Raw genomic sequence first — 16,516 nt, 5'->3', positions numbered from 1 at the left:
AGGAGAGGAGAGGAGAGGAGAGGAGAGGAGAGGAGAGGAGAGGAGAGGAGAGGAGAGGAGAGGAGAGGAGAGGAGTAACACAGTTAGATGAAATCTTTCATTTTTTACTGTAACACTTGATGTCTCTGAATTTTTATCATTTATGCGACTTTGAAGGTAAGCATGTTTTGCAAGTGGAGCAAAGACCCCTTTTCTGCTTAATTCCATTGAAGGATTTTTTTTTCCTTTCTAGCAGCATTTTGTCTTTTCTTCTCCTTTTCCACATACTTTACAGTCAGAACATTTCATGATCTCCTAAAATGTCCTGTTAAATAGTAGAGGCTGCATAAATTATTTTAAGCTCACAAGTATTCTTCTTCATTAGAATTAACATACACAGAGAGAGGTAATGCATGCAAGAAGGGCTGTGTGGCAAGGCATAAGGTGGCCCTTAGAGGGAAATGGTCTTTTTTTAGTCTGGAAGAAAAGATCAGATTGGACACACTCCCGTCCTTTTGTTCTGCTACTGTGATAAACAAGCCTTGCTTTGGTATGCACACGGGTGCAACTCACCATAGAAGAAGCTCCCCCTTCCTCTTCTCTCACTCAGCCTCAGAATTGTGTCTTGAGTAATTTTCAGTTCTAAAGAGTCAGCTTCTGCTCCCATTTACAACACAGGAATTACAGTGCAATTACAACTGAAAAATTACAAATTACAATGGACTGAAACTGAAAGTCTAATGAGAACACAAAAATCCTTAGTATCAACTGTGTTTACATTTGCATACACTTAGTTCTTCTGCTTCTTTTCCTGAGTTATATCTCCTTTAATGAGAGAAAGTGATCAGTAAACTGCAAAGATCTTTAGCTGGCATCAAGCTATGCCTCTCGTGTAGTCACCATTCTGTGCTACAGAATGATCACAGGCTGCCTGTTGAGGTGAAATAGCTAAAAGCATGCAATATTGTCTGAGGATGCAGCCCCTAAATATTTCTGAAGAAATAAACCTTATAAACCAGAAACCATACATCAGATTTTCATGTTTTCTATACAGTTTTTACCTTTTGATCACAATGTTGAAGTCAATGACAAAGGCATCTATATACAGAATTTTGGATTTTTTCCCACTAAAAATCTTGATTCCTCTATCTATATTAATAGTGATGCCAAAATGACAGATCAGATCTGATATTCTATGATTCTGTGATTCTATATTTACAATTGTATAATTAAATTCACAGAATCTACTTTAATGCAGAAGCTCCCAAAGAATATCTCTACTACCAACTCAGGGATAAAACAGGTGAACATTTTACTTTGCAAACCTTACATTAGGACCACAGTTTTACTCATCTATTATGATTCAGTATATACAAGGACAGTACAGCTTATACACCAAAAAAGAAAAGAGAAGTTTTAAGAAAACTTAGCCAAAAGGATGGTTTAATTGCAATTCTATGGATAAAAATAGATATATCAGTTAAAAGAAAAATGCCTTAATGACTGATTCTCATTTGAATTTCTAACTAAGTTTGACCTGGGATTCTAGACAGAAATAAGGATTTTTAATCCCTAAGAGAGATGTCCAGATGCACATCAACAGTGCAATTCCACATTCAAGGGGCAGCTGGTAAACTAGACTGTATTCTTTTTGAAAAGCGGTATGACGAAGTTGTTTATTCAGCAAAACAAACTGTTCCCTGTGTCCGTTAACAAGGCTGGCTTTGTGCAGAACAGACTTCTGCAGTGCTGACTCCTGTTTGGAACCATTTCACACTAATTAGAAATAAGAGAAAAGGCTGTGTTCATAAACAACTCAGCTCAAGACCCTTTTCAACCCACTCTTTCTGAAAATTAACTCAGTTGTAACCCTTCATGAATAACAGAGTTGCACAAACAAGGTAGGGAAAATATATTGTTAATAATCGTCAGCATGCTGTGCAAACTACCAATGCAAATTTTGTATAATGTTACCCAAATCATACAAAATGATGAGCTATGGGCTGCTTGAAATTTCCTCTTAAATTCCCTCTTTAAGGCTGCAACTACAGTGGCTTTTTAAATGTTTAGCAAAAGGAAGAGTTAATACTATAGGAAAAAAAAAAATCAAATGACATTGAATGTGGAGTGCAGATCTGTATTTTAGATGTATACATAGCTAACATTATGGAGTACAACCCAACAAATTTAGTAGGAATAGGAATACTGAAAGGATTTTAATGTGGAGGAAATTTATTTATTTTTTTCTTTTTTAAGGGAACTCTTTCCACTAACAGTAAAAAGGTGTGTTTAAATGTCGAAAGCTGGACCTGAAAGTGTCATATAGGAAATGTCTTCAAGAAATAATTATGTAATTATTTCTAATTTCTATAGGCATCTTGCACTTTAGGCAGCATTTACTTATGGGAGTAATCCCCCTTAAATCTTGTGGTCACTCATGGAAATGCCGGATGTCTGTGCTGAATTCTAGTGCTTTTCACCTCACAGAATGATGGCGAGGTGTCATATTTGAGACATGTGCATTTGGAACATTTTCTGTTGTCAATTATGACAAAAGTTAGTTTGATACTTTGGACATAAACATTTCCTGCATGCTATGTTTTACTGATGTTCTTAAAAAATTCAGTTACCGGAGTTAGATGCAGATGACAAAGATACATGCTTCAGAATAAGTTTATGAAAGGAGAAATTCAGAACCAAGCTTAAAAAACATATAGTCAACTTCTATTACAGAATATCTCACAAAAAAAAAAAAAAAAAAAATCCAAATATTTTCTACATTATTCTGTCTCATTACTAAAATCATAAGAAAAAAAAAAGAACAACTAAACTTAAGTGGGGAAATTAGTCACAGGAAAGTTGTTGTTATTATTCAATTGCTACATCTTAGATTTCTGTTCTAAAATATGTCTCAGATCTAGTTAGAGGTGTCTTTCTGCACAATAACTGCCTGATATAAATGAGAAATAAAACTAGGGAGAAAAATAAAATCAATTAAGACTCAATAACAAAGAATATAGAGTTAATGTGTGGTACTCTCAAGAGTTTTCATCACTTATGTCTGATCTTTTCATTACTGCACCCTGCTCTTACAGCTTTACACAATTATTAGAAAGATAATAATGTTATATTGTATGGTCCTTGTGATCTCAGTGTCAGGATGGCTTGAAAAATTTGTGGACAAGTTGTATTTCTTAATGAAGCTTGAATTTTTCCATTCATTTATGTGAAAATAAAACTGAGTCTTTTGCCAAATTGCCAGTATAAACTGAGCTCCCCTTCAAAAATCAGAAACCGTACGAATAGTTTTAGTAATCAGATCCTAAGATTGAAAAGACAGTTCTAACTACTTCAGCCTGGTGGCAATGGATAGACTGAACTGAGGGATCTGTAAATCTCTCATCATGTGCTCATATGGAATGAGTTGTAAACATCAGAGCATACATGCCTAAATTAGTGATCATTAACTTGAACTAGATGATAGTCTTCAAGTAGAATGTGTTTTCTTGTTTTCACAAGCAAGATTCTGTTTTTAACTCTCAAATAATATATACTTTTTTTCCAAATTATTCTCATGTATCTAAGCTCTGAAAAGCATTAGAGGTGATCACTCTGTTCTTTCAACTCAATTTTCCACCTAACATAATAAATTAATAATGTTGGTATTCAAATATGAAAACCCAACTGAATTACATGAGGGTCATGGAGGTCAAATTCATTTTTTATGCTGTGGTAACACCAGATCACAAGAAGTTTTTGGCAACTTCCTAGAAAACATTTTTGTTTTCCCCTTTTTTAAAAAGGGAAGGAAGGAAGGAAGGAAGGAAGGAAGGAAGGAAGGAAGGAAGGAAGGAAGGAAGGAAGGAAGGAAGGAAGGAAGGAAGGGAGCTTTGTTAAATGACTGATATTTTAGTGATGTATTGACGGAGTAACTATGTTTTGTTTTTAATTAAGGTTTGCTTGTAACCAAGGATAACTGTTACATTTTTGAACTTCGTGTGGATTTTAATTCTATCCTCTTTGCTTTATTTTATCTGCAGGAATTATCTCCATTCTCCTTTTCTCTTTCAGATTTCATCATTTACGTTATGTACTTCAAGTTTGCTTGTTTGTTTGTTTGTTTAAATTATTATTAACTGTGAGTTCTGATTTTTGTGAAAGAAAATAACCACATATGTAGTCATCTTGCTTTAAAATCAGGCAAAGACCATGACAAAAATATTCAAAGAAGAATTTTTATGTTTTGATGTTTTTGTGTGAGATAAGGAATATGAGAGAGATGAAGAAGAGTTTTAGTTAATCAGAAATGTGCAGTCTTTCTGAAAGACTACACTTGACCAAAGAACTCGTCCATACTGTTGCCAACCATATGGATTTTGTTTTAAAATTTTTGCCATTCTTGGACAAGGTGACTTGAAAGCAACATAATTCTGAAAAGTATTATCATCTGATCAGCTAAGAGTGGTCATTTGTACTTGTGATATTTTTGAAAACACTGTCCTCTACTGGTTGAAATTTTGGAATAGAATATTCAAGAATACTCATACATAACAGTTGTCCACATACAGGTCAATAGTGGATTAAAAACAGCAGTGAAGGTGAAAAGCATTCATTATTTTAAAGGAGATACATGAAATGACTCTGTGATCAATTTATAACACCTTTCTCAGATGGAAATAGACATTAGTAATAAGCAAGAATAACCAAGTCAAACCATGAATAATAATTCAAGTTCATTTACTTTTTATCCATGCAGTGTTCTACTTTCACCTCATTTCTTCTCTCTAGTTTCTTTTCTTTGATATTTTTCCATCCAAAAAACAATGTACAAATCCTTAGAAATTTTATACTGGAGCATCCAGTAATATGATTAATCCCAAGCAGATTGCACATGCTGCAATGAGTCAGCTAGATAATTCTCTAATGAACTCTAGCATGTACATAACCAGATAGTAAAAAGATACCATTAGGTTTAAGTAATGATAGTACAAAGACTGGCAAACCTGTTTCTCAAGCCTAATTCTGACTATTCCTACCAGGCACTGTGTAATACAAGAGAGAGAAGCAAAGTGTCAGAGTTTTAAGGCTTTTAGATCAAAATTTGTGGAAATGACCACTGTTATTCATCAAGAAAGAGCACGGGAAATAATAAAATGCTTAACTTTCATATAAATGTTTATCTCTCTACTGAGGAGAAGAATGCAAGCTTGTAAAATAACTATTGACTGACAGATTTACTTAGAAGAAATTGTTAAACGTACTTCACATACAGCTTATTTTTAATTATTATTGTCAATTCTCTATCACTATATTTCATTTATCACTTGGGTTTGGACTTCATCTGGAGAATAAATCATCAGGAGATCTACTAGTTCTGAAGTCAGTCTTCAAATCTCTCATAGGAAGCTTTTGTGCAAATACTAAATTAAGAACTTAAGCATTTTCTTGCCCTTGCTCATTGAATGGATGGTTTTACTGCAGTTTTCCAATGGACCATCTAACCTGTGATTCCCCATTTCTGTGGCATTCATATGGATAGAATTTTTCATCATATGGTAGATTATTCCTATTGATTGTATTAAAGTAACCTGGTAGTTCTATTAAAGAAAAAGAATCATAAATACAGATTAGTTTCATTCTTCCTATCAAATGCTTTCTCTGATCTAATTATTTTCAACATTTTACAGGACATCAGTTCATTATACCACTGAAAATCCAGTTTCTGGCATTAAAATTGTTTTAAGACCACTATTTCCCATTCTTTGTTAGCTGAATACATTTTGCTCAGAATGAAAGTAACAGAAAAAAAGTATTGGCTGCATAGAAGTCCTTTGTTAGTGCTTTTGAACTCCCTAGTTGTGGACTACAAAGAGTCCAATGCGCTGCCTCTCACCACCATAGAACAGAAACACTGAGCGCTGCCTTTTTTTTTTTTTTTTTTTTTTTTTTGAATCTTGATATACAGGATACATTACTGAGTGCCTATAAAAAGGTTTGTGAACCTTGATGGAAATCAGAGGTGAAAATGACAGTTCAAATGTCTGGTCTGGGTTTAAAAGATCTATGATAATGTATTTTTACTTATAACAGATTCTGAGAAGGAAAAAAGAGCCAGCAAAGCAGTGTTCAGACGTATATTACACTCTTTCTCTGCAACTGCCCTTTTCCTGAGCTGTCAAACCCAGAGCATTCTCTGGAAGCTAAAGTGATTCTAAGCAGGTTACCAATATGTGTGTTATTTCTTATTAATTGTCTCTTTAGGATATCACTAAAACACAAAGCCTATATGATTCTTTTCTACTACAAACAATGAGTCAGGATCTGTGATGGTTTAAAGTATGTGTCATTTAATTACAATGTCCGGTAATAGATTTTTTAAAACATTTCTTACTTCATAAAGAAAGCTTTACAAACTGTTAATCAGAAGAAAAGCAAGAATGTAGTGAATAACCAAATAATAGTTGAAAAGATTTTGGCATTTCGTACATACTTAATTCCATAACTCAAGAAAAAGATACATTTTCAGCAAGTGAACCCTTTGTTCTATTATTTCCTATAACACATTAATGTATCTTAAAATCATTTTTTGTGCAATACCTACTTTAATCATCTAAAGGATTCTAATTAAACATGGTATTAATTAAAAAATAAAAAGTTATATATATATTTTTTTAATCATTCATATTCCTTTGAAGGAAAAAAAAAAAAAAAGAGGAAAATTATTTTCAATAAATAGCTTTTTATTCCTTACTTTCACATACTGGCAGACTTCATGGTGGATTTATAATCCACTGAATTCTGAAGAGGGAAAGGAGCTGAGAATGTTCAATGTGTTAGTGCTGAAAAATCTATACCTGCTATACAAATACTTGTCATTCACACTGCTCATTATTTGTTCAAAAAACAGTCATGGTAATCAGTGGTAAATGATTCCCAATCACTCTCAATGGACTTCCTGTCTACAGCGATACCAAATCTCTTTCAGCAATAATAAGACAAATCCAATCACTGACTGTCACCACAATCATCCACTGTCTTCAGAAGCATGTAGGTACTCTACACGATCTACATTTTGAGACAGGCATGAGTTGCAGTGTTAACTTTCTCAACTTTGGAGGAGTTTGGGTGCATGATTTTGGCTTAATTTATACTGGAGATAACTCTCAAATTCCCAGGTCAAAAATATCAAAAGTACTTGGTATCTAGTTATCACTGATTTTTGTGAAGCACATTTGCAAGCATATTCCTTATTATATATATTGTATATGCGAAGCTGACTGCACATGAAAATGATCATCAGTAGTTAAGTCATTGTGCAGACACAAACATGAAACCGAAAAGTTTATAACTGTGACTGTAGAACAACAACAAAGATGAGTAGCTCAGAGATGTCTGAAAATTAATGACAGACAAATAAAGACTGTCTGAATAGACAGCTTTATGTTAATAAGCTTGAGTTAGAATTTACAGTTCACTAACTCCTCCACACTAAAAGCACCTTTATGTGAGGTGCTTTTAAAGTAGAATAAGTTGTCTCACGCTGTTTCCTCACAGGGAGCTAATGCAGAGTAACCAGCATACTGTAAATTTGCATCCCAGTTTACCACAGAATAACTTCCCTGAGTAGATAAGTCCTAAAACAACATATACAGGGAAATCAACAACTAAGGTTGGATAATTTTTATGAAAAACTGTTTCAGTTCTTCAAGTTTCTCATTCCTTCATTTATTTATTTGTTTGTTTGTTTATTTTATTCCTTTATTTATTTTTCTTCTTTAATCTATATTTACAGCTCATTCTGTGAGATGATCTCTACTAATGTATTTGTAGTATGGTTTTTCCTCTCAAGTTATTCATGGCCATATGCAATAATCAGTGCATCCAAGAAAAAAAAAAAACAAATAATACAGCTTTGTAATTTATATTATAATTGCTTTTTTCCTCTTCATAAAATGTCATCTAGTCAAGGGGTGGAAAAGCTTTCACCTAACTTAAGAATCTTGCAGGTGAAAAGATGATAAATAGCCAAGTAGAATCAGTTCAAATTTGTTTGTAAGCGGCTCAAAAACTGAAACATACCTGCAAAAAGTGACCCCATCACCATAAGAAGAAAAGAAGCATTAACAGTAATATAACTCTTTGCATAGATAATTTACGAGAAGATAAAATATAACTCTAAACATGTCAAGGAGACAGATTGAATGCTGGCTGTAGAGAAATTACATTTGCAAGCAATCAGAATTATTGTTACATTAAAATTATATTCTTTAAATGATCAATGCAGTTTTAAAGCCATAGATGAACAATAATTGCTTTAGTTTGTACCACTTCAGGGAAACACAAGCAGCCCCACTACAAAAGAGACCATTTAAATGTAAATGAGAATTCCCAATCACCTGAACAGTGGCTTTTTTTTTTTTTTTTTTTCACTTTTTTTCCAGGAGCAAGGTGCAAGCAAGATCAAAAGAGCATTTGAACTGCTATATTTCCAGTGAGTAAACTGGAATTCTAACTAGAGGTAAAGATGGTGCTTTAGATCTCATATTTATTACAGTGTACGACACCAAGGATGATAATCTATTTCAGTAGACAAGAAATTTCAACAGCATATATTTGCATTAAAAAATAATCTAAAAGAAAAACTAATAACAAAATAAACACTGAAAAATTCCATTGCGAAGTGAGAATACAGATCAATATCTTTTTTTTAAAATGAAAATTCTATATTGGGAAGATAATAGGAGGTGCCACAGGCAAGAAAGAAGACAATTACACAAAAATTGTTTCGTACCATGAAGAGTATTGATTCCAAAGAGCTTTAGCACTGGGCAAAAAGAACTGAATGACTCAAATTTTTGACAGGACAAAACAGCTCTGAGAAGACAACACAAAGACTCCTAATGAGAAGGACATTTTATATTAATGTTATTATTCCTGTAAAAACATTCCAAATTCCAAACAGAACAAGACAGGATGGGAGGTCTGCTGAGAGTAAGCAGCATGCAAGAACACAGTTAGAGGTATGTGAGCTTGGAGAAGGGCTTCAAAGAAAAAACAAAAAAAAGGGAGCATGTTAGCTCCCTTAAGCATTCACAAGCTAGTTTCCATCAGGAAAATATAGGTAGATATTTCTTGAGGGTCAATCTGGGCCAAAAATGCAGTGAAATAAAAGCAATTGCAGTGTTTTCTCCTGCCATCCTAACCTGCTGAACTACCCCATCTACGAATATAAGGAAGTTAGGGAGGCTAAATAGACATCAGTGATGATTTTCTTGGACCTGAAAGAGTTATTTGAGAGTCATAGAATCATAGAATGGCTTAGATTGGAAGGGAGCCCAAAGATTACTTAGTTCCAACTCCCTACCAAGGGTAGAGCTAGCTACCACCAGGTAGACTGCACCAAGACCCATCCAACCTGGTCTTGAACGCCTTCAGGGTTGGGCCATCCACAGCTTCCCTGGGCAGCCTGTGACAGTTGTTCACCACCTTCAGAGTAAAAAATTTCCTCCTAGTCCGTAATCTAAATATCTGATCTTTCAATTTTAAACCACCCTTATTCTATCACTAACATGTAAAAAGTCTGTGTCCCATCTGATGTAAGTACTGTTGGCCACAGGGAAATGAAGCCTTCTCTTTTTCAAGATAAACAAGCCAAACACTCTGAAGTTTTCATCCTAGAGAACAGGTTCTCAAGCCCTTTGATTATCTTCATGATCCTCCTCTGGACCCACTCCAACATCTCCACATCCTTTCTGTACTGGAGGACCCCAGGTCTGGACACAATGGTTCAGATGAGGTATCATAAGGGCTGAGTCAAGAAGGACAGTCACCTCCCTCTTCCTGCTGGCTACCCGTCTTTTGATGTAGCCCAAGGTACCATTGTCTTTCTGAGCTACAAATACATACTTTTGGCTTGCATCAAGATTTTTTTTTTTTGTCTACCAGGACCCCTAAGTCCTTTTCAACAGGGCTGATCACAGTGAGTTCTTCTCCTGGTCTATACACACATTGCAGCATCACAGGACCATAAAATGATTTGGATTGGAAAGGACCATAAAAGTCATCTAGTTACATAGCCCTTGCTATAGGCAGAGACACCTCCCGCTAGACCAGGTCTCTCAAAGCCCCATGCAGCCTGGATTTGAATGCCTCCAGGGTTAGAGCATCCACACCTCACTCAGCAACTTGTTCCAGTGTCTCACCACCCCCACAGTAAAGAATTTCTTCCTACTATCTAGTCTAAATCTACTCTCTTCAAGTTTAAAACCATTTCCTTTAATTCTGTAATTATATGATCTCACAAAAGTCCCTCCCCAGTTTTCCTCCAAGTCCCCTTCAAATACTGGAAGTCTGCAATAAGGTCCTCCCTCATCCTTCTCTTTTCCAAGCTAAAAAGACCCAACTCTCTCAGCCTGTTCCCATGAGGGGTGGGGATATGGGGATGCTCCAGCCCTCTGAGCATTTTTGTAGTCCTCCTCTGGACCTGATACAGCAGTTCAAAGTCCTTCTTGTGTTGGGAGCCTCAAAACTGGAGGCCTGTGTTGAGTGATATGCATCATAATGGGCACAAGAGTGAGTGACTTGATTCTGAACTTCAGAGAAAATTGTTTTGTCTGGGATGGCACAGCATATGTAACAAATCAAGTTTAAACCATAATATAGTACCAAGCTATAACAGCCTCCTGCTCTAGAAAGTTGTCTCAAAGGAAGTGTTGAAGTTTGATTTTGTGCATATTTTTTAAATTGACATTCAAATAAATGCACCAGTTGCAGTTTTGCATTTATATATATATATATTTTTTTTTAACACATATGTAAATAATGTGTCTGGTTGAGATGAAGAAGTGAAGTGAAGCTGGCTACTTGTTAAGAATGCTTTCCTGTGCCCTGGTACAGGAAGAGAGGCAGAAAACGTAATGATTCGGCATGGACCTGCTGGTCAAATGGAAGATAAGAAGGACAATGGAAACAAGAACACGTCATCTGGGAAGAATACGCTGCTGCAGTCTGTCATGCAAAGACTGAATTAGAAAAGACAAGATAGAATTGAACTTGGTGAGGAATGCTAACAGCAACAAGATGTTCTATAGGTACACTGATCACAAGAAAAAGGACAAGGAGAATGTACCTCCACTGGTTAATGAGAAAGGAGAACCAGCAACAACAAATATGGAGAAGACTGAGGTACTCAATGAGTTCTTTGACTCGATCTTCACTGGCAGACATGATTTTCATATTTCTCACATTCCTGAAATTCTACAAAATCAACACATGTACCTAACAGAGCAGACTAGAAGACAGCCAGGACCACTTCTCAAAGCAGATAAATATTAAGTCATGCCCATGTTCACTCATTAATGGGAATGGGAGCTCACAGCATACTTGTGTTCTCAGATGTCAGGTTTGAACCTTAGCTCAGAGACCGATAGGATCTGGATGAGGTGAGAAATAATAAAGAGAAAGGTACAATGAAATGTCACTTGTACTAAACAAGTTGATTGAGCCTCCATTGAAGAAAAAGCTAAAGAAAAAATTCACTGGCCTTTAATTAGACCTTAAAGAGGGAGAGGAAATTTGGTGGTTCCTGCTTATATGCTGAATAGTAATTGTGGAAAGAATCACCATAATTGTAATTGTTTGACTATATTTCTCCACTCAGTAAGTGCAGAGAGAGATATGAAAGGGATTATTATTATTAAAAAAAAAAACACCTTTCAGCCTTATAAAAAACAACAAAAAATCAATATCATTAATATAATAAGCTGCATATGATATTAATACAGGCAGAAAACAATTCTGTAACAATATTAGACACTTGAGAAAAGATATAAGCACCTTGCAATGAGTGCAGAAATGTCTAGGGAGAACAGATGAGTATGTTTAAGAGATATTGTTCATGAAATGTTATGGTGTGTAGTCCTGTCAAACCCATAGTAAATTAGATATACAATTCCTTTTTAGTATATATTATGGCCATCTTTTCAGCATTTACTTAACAATTACTTTTTTAAAAGGTTTTTTAAAAGGTTCCTGCAGTTTAGCTTTACGAAGGTAGAGAACTGCAGCTTGAAAAAGGTTTTGAGGGAGATATCTTTATGCATACCATTCTCAGAATATGCACATACGTATGTATACGACACGTACATTGTTAAGAACAGAGGCTGGATTCCTTCAATTTAATAAGACTGAATAAAACATTTGTGATGATCAAATGAAAATCAAAGGAGGTCATCAGCAAAAACAAAATAAAGGTGTTCTGGCCAAAACCATTCATGAGAAAGAGAGACTGAATGTTCTAATCCCATTGCCTGTCTTTACAGCATTATCATTTCCAGGTGAATGACAGCTAATATATCCTCTCAACTGGAGTGACTTTTATAGTGCTCTGAGCCTTTTTCATTTGTTCATACCTCACTAATAATTTATTTGACCCAAAGGGAACATAAAGTCAATGGAATTAACTCAAAACTGGAAATTCTGAATCTAGTCCCATCTCTCTCTCATCCAGTTATAATAGCTTGGGATGATGACAGTCCTGATGAGTGAGTGCTATTGTTAACCTACTTATTGTTATTAAATGTTCTCTTCATTAGTCTAGCCTGCATGATTTTAAAGGCAGCCTAATAGATACACCATGTTTATTGTACTCACAGCACTAAGTGTTAAGAATTAATAGGGATTTCATTATGAATAATTATTCAGCTTAACAGTATTTTCCCTGTGGGGTTCTTCTTATGAGTTAACCCATAAATAATAAAACAGGAACTGTAAACATTAATGTTGAAAGGAACTTCATTATCAGGGCTCTCAGAGAAACATTTTCCAGTCAACTCTAACACAATGTCAAGAAGTTTTCAACTTATAATAGAATCTTTCTTACTTACACTTCATCAAATGCCTTAAGTTACACACTCTCAGAATTAACTGTGCTGTAATTTTTTGTTTAAGCCTCAACATTAAAGAGTCCAAAGCTGACTCTCTAGCTTGATATTCATATTTCGTTCTTGATCTAGAAATGATAAAAATATTTACAGATGTGCTTTCTACTGGACAGTTGAAATATCTTGTCCCAGTCATCTTACTCTGAAAACTAAGGAAATAGTGAAGGAAATTCAATATGGTATCATAATTTCAGTAAACAAGTATGCAATTCTTTTCAAAATAAGCTAGCTACAAGAACTTGCAGTAACAATCACTGTCTTCTCTTAAATAGTTATTTCTTAACAAATTAATATTCTATGGCTTATGTCCTCTTTTCAAAGACAGTACATCAGATAAACAAAAAAGTCACCAGCTAAAAATCTTAATTTCTAACTCTAACAAAATTCAACATTACACTTTACTTAACCAGAATATTTTATTTCAAGAAGAAAAATAATGGAAAACCAGCACATCTTTTTAAAATGTTTCTGTGCAGTTAACCTATGTGCAATTGGGACTTTAAGACAAATAAGCATGTGCATTCCATTTTATCTTTTGTTGTTATGTATCTGTGATATAGTACAAAACAAACCCAGTATTCATTTTTATACAGTGTTATCAGGAAAAAGTTTGAATTATTCTGTTGGTCTTTAGTCAAGAACTTGAGGCTTGTTTTTTTTTGTTTGTTTTTTGTTGTTTTATTTTTTTAAAAAAAAGCATTGACAACTTGGTAGAAAGAGGCACTGGAAAGCTGTTTCAATAGATGCAGTGAATACTACTCTGTGCAAATTTACATTTGTGAGCAATAGAAACTGAATTCTTATCTAAGTTGAGAAAAAGGCAAATCCTTAATTAAATTTGAATGTAATCACAGGTGGTCCTCTTATACATTTACAAAATAAGACAGTTTAATCTTAATCCTATGCACCATACTTTTATGCATGGATGATGTATACATCTGAAGATGTCCTGGCACAAAACAAATCCAGATGCTATCATACTATCTCAGATACATTATTCAAATATGTTAATAATTCTCAGATTATAAAGGAGACATAGGAAGAGATAGTATATCAAATAGCTTGCTTTAGACAGATTCCAACAAGGGTGTCTGTGCCAAACTACTACCAACACTATTTTCTTTGGGGAAACATTCCATCAATTAACATAACTTATGGTATATTCTTAGAAACCTTTACAATGATTTCTGAAGATAAATTTGCTGCAGATCAATATTTTACTGAACTCTGAATACAAGGAACTTAGTTGAAAAATCACCAAACAGTTACCAGATTGTTTTTAATTCATTTTCCTCACTGAGAGCTATACTAAGTGTAACTTTTCCATTGTGGCCGATGACAAAATTCTCCTGACACTAGCATCAATATTCCCAAGAGTAATGAGGCTCTGCACCTTCTACATACATCTACACACAAAGTCCGTAATATCATGATGCTCCAAACATAAGTAAGCCCAAAAGCTGAGTCAGTTATCTTACGAGACTTGGTTGAAAGCCTCTTCTCACTTATATACTTCAAGTATCCCATTCAAAATATGTTAGAAAACACTTTTTTCTTTCAAAACCTGCCATATCTGCAAGTATAAAAATGTGCATAGGTGTAAAACTGAAATGTCTACTCCCTGTTCCAAAATACTCTATAGAACACTGAAGATGAGGATAAAGATCTTAGTAGTTCAACCTAAAATTCTGAATATGGAATTTTTTCCATATTTTTTACAGCAGTATTTCGAACAACAAAGCATACAATTCTGCTATCATAACAAACTCTTCAGGCTTGGAGAATTCAGAACTGCATAAGAGGATAAAGGATCAGAAAATTAAAAAATGCCGTTTATATAGTCAGAAGAGAGATAAAATGAATTGTTACCCACATTATTTACTCTGCCTTTTCCTAATATATATAAATATTTTTTGTTTGACTTTGTGATATAAAAATGTGGTATTTTGATGTAGCAACTGTGAAAATTTGTAAATTTCATAAGGAATGATTTGGAGTGAAAGCACAGATTAAGCATAACAGACCATTATCTATAGCAAAAACAATCAAACAAAGGAAAAAAAAAAAAAAGAAAAAAAAGTAAGAAAAACAAACAAAAGACTGTTTTCTCTTCTGAGGTGCACTCATTCCTTTCACCACATGATAGTCCATTCTACTTGTCCTACACACTGTATATACCACATCCTCAGTGGATTCAGCCAACCCTTACTGGTTTCAATCACCCTATAGCTGTAAATCTCATATTCTAAATGTGTGATAAGCTTTCAAGAGAATAATTTCCCCAAAATATATTCTAAATATTCTCCAAACATTAGTAATTTTATTTAGTTTAGTTTTTATTTATTTTATTTACTAATTTAGTAATTTAGTAATTAGTAATTTTAAATTGTCTGTCACATCATATTACAGTTCTTTTTAGAATCTCTAAAGCATGTGTTAGATCATTTGCTATGTTAAACGATGCACTTCACCCCTGAATGTTTTGGTCAATAATTTTTTCCTACTTTTACAAATAAAATATATTAATTGTTCCTTTAAAACATCATACTGTATAAAAAATGCTTCAGTTACACCATTCTGAGCTCTACCAAGAAGTAAAGGAACTAACAAGACAATCATACTACATCATATAAAATTATGCAATTAAATATAATAGATTTGGGCACATTTTTATAAGTAAAAAGTGTTTCCAGCCACTGCAAAAAGCCTCCTCTCCTTCAGAATAAAATTCAAGATATTCTGTTGTCTCAAGAAGGTTAAGTAGACCAGAAAATCATACATGGTGCATCATAACAGACTCTACAGTGTGAAAGTATTAAAAGCGTAATATCATATACTAATGAATCGTTACATAGTAATGGATTGACCTCAAAAGAAAGATTGAGAAAAGGAAACTGCTAACAGAACAGTACATCTAAAGGATCAGGCTCTTTTCTGGAAACTGGAAACTGCAGCATTCTACCACATCTGTTTATGGAAAGTACTTTACTGAGAAGAAGAAGAATGAGAATTTTTTTAAAGCCAGGCCAGACTCCCAAAAGAATGAATCCATGAAATTCCATAGAACTAAAAAATATCAAATGAATGAGAAAGCATTTCTACTTCATAAATACAAAGTCCATCAGTGTCACAGATTTTAGAAAAGAAGTGGATAAATACATTTATCCCTTCATTCCTATATGTTTTGCACTTAAAAAAAAAAAAAAGTTTTTAATAAAATATTTATTTTTATTATTTTATTGTTATCATTATTTTAAAGCTTTTTAAAGCTAGTTCAATTCTTTGTATATTCTTATTTTCTGATATATTGCAGATAGAAATGAAATCTCGATGTGAGACCATGGAATGTGCTATTTCAACTTGACTACCCTGTGCAGAACAGCAGTTGTAATATTTCTATTATTTCCTCTGCTGCTAGTCTAGAAACTCTGAAACCTGCTGTGTGTTTTATTAGTGATATGGAAAAAAAAAAAAAAAAAAAAAAAGAAATGATCAAGATCAACTTTGTTGAAAACAAGTTGAACACATCTGTTCTTTAATGTCAGTGCTCCGTAAATTTTGTTTGAGCTCCATAATGCTTGTTTTTTGAAGGGTTT

This window comes from Lagopus leucura, unplaced genomic scaffold (genome assembly GCF_019238085.1).
Source record: "Lagopus leucura isolate 7727_CA_CO unplaced genomic scaffold, USGS_WTPT01 Super-Scaffold_100018, whole genome shotgun sequence".
Taxonomy (NCBI): Eukaryota; Metazoa; Chordata; class Aves; order Galliformes; family Phasianidae; genus Lagopus; species Lagopus leucura.
This window is presented reverse-complemented; position numbering follows the sequence as displayed.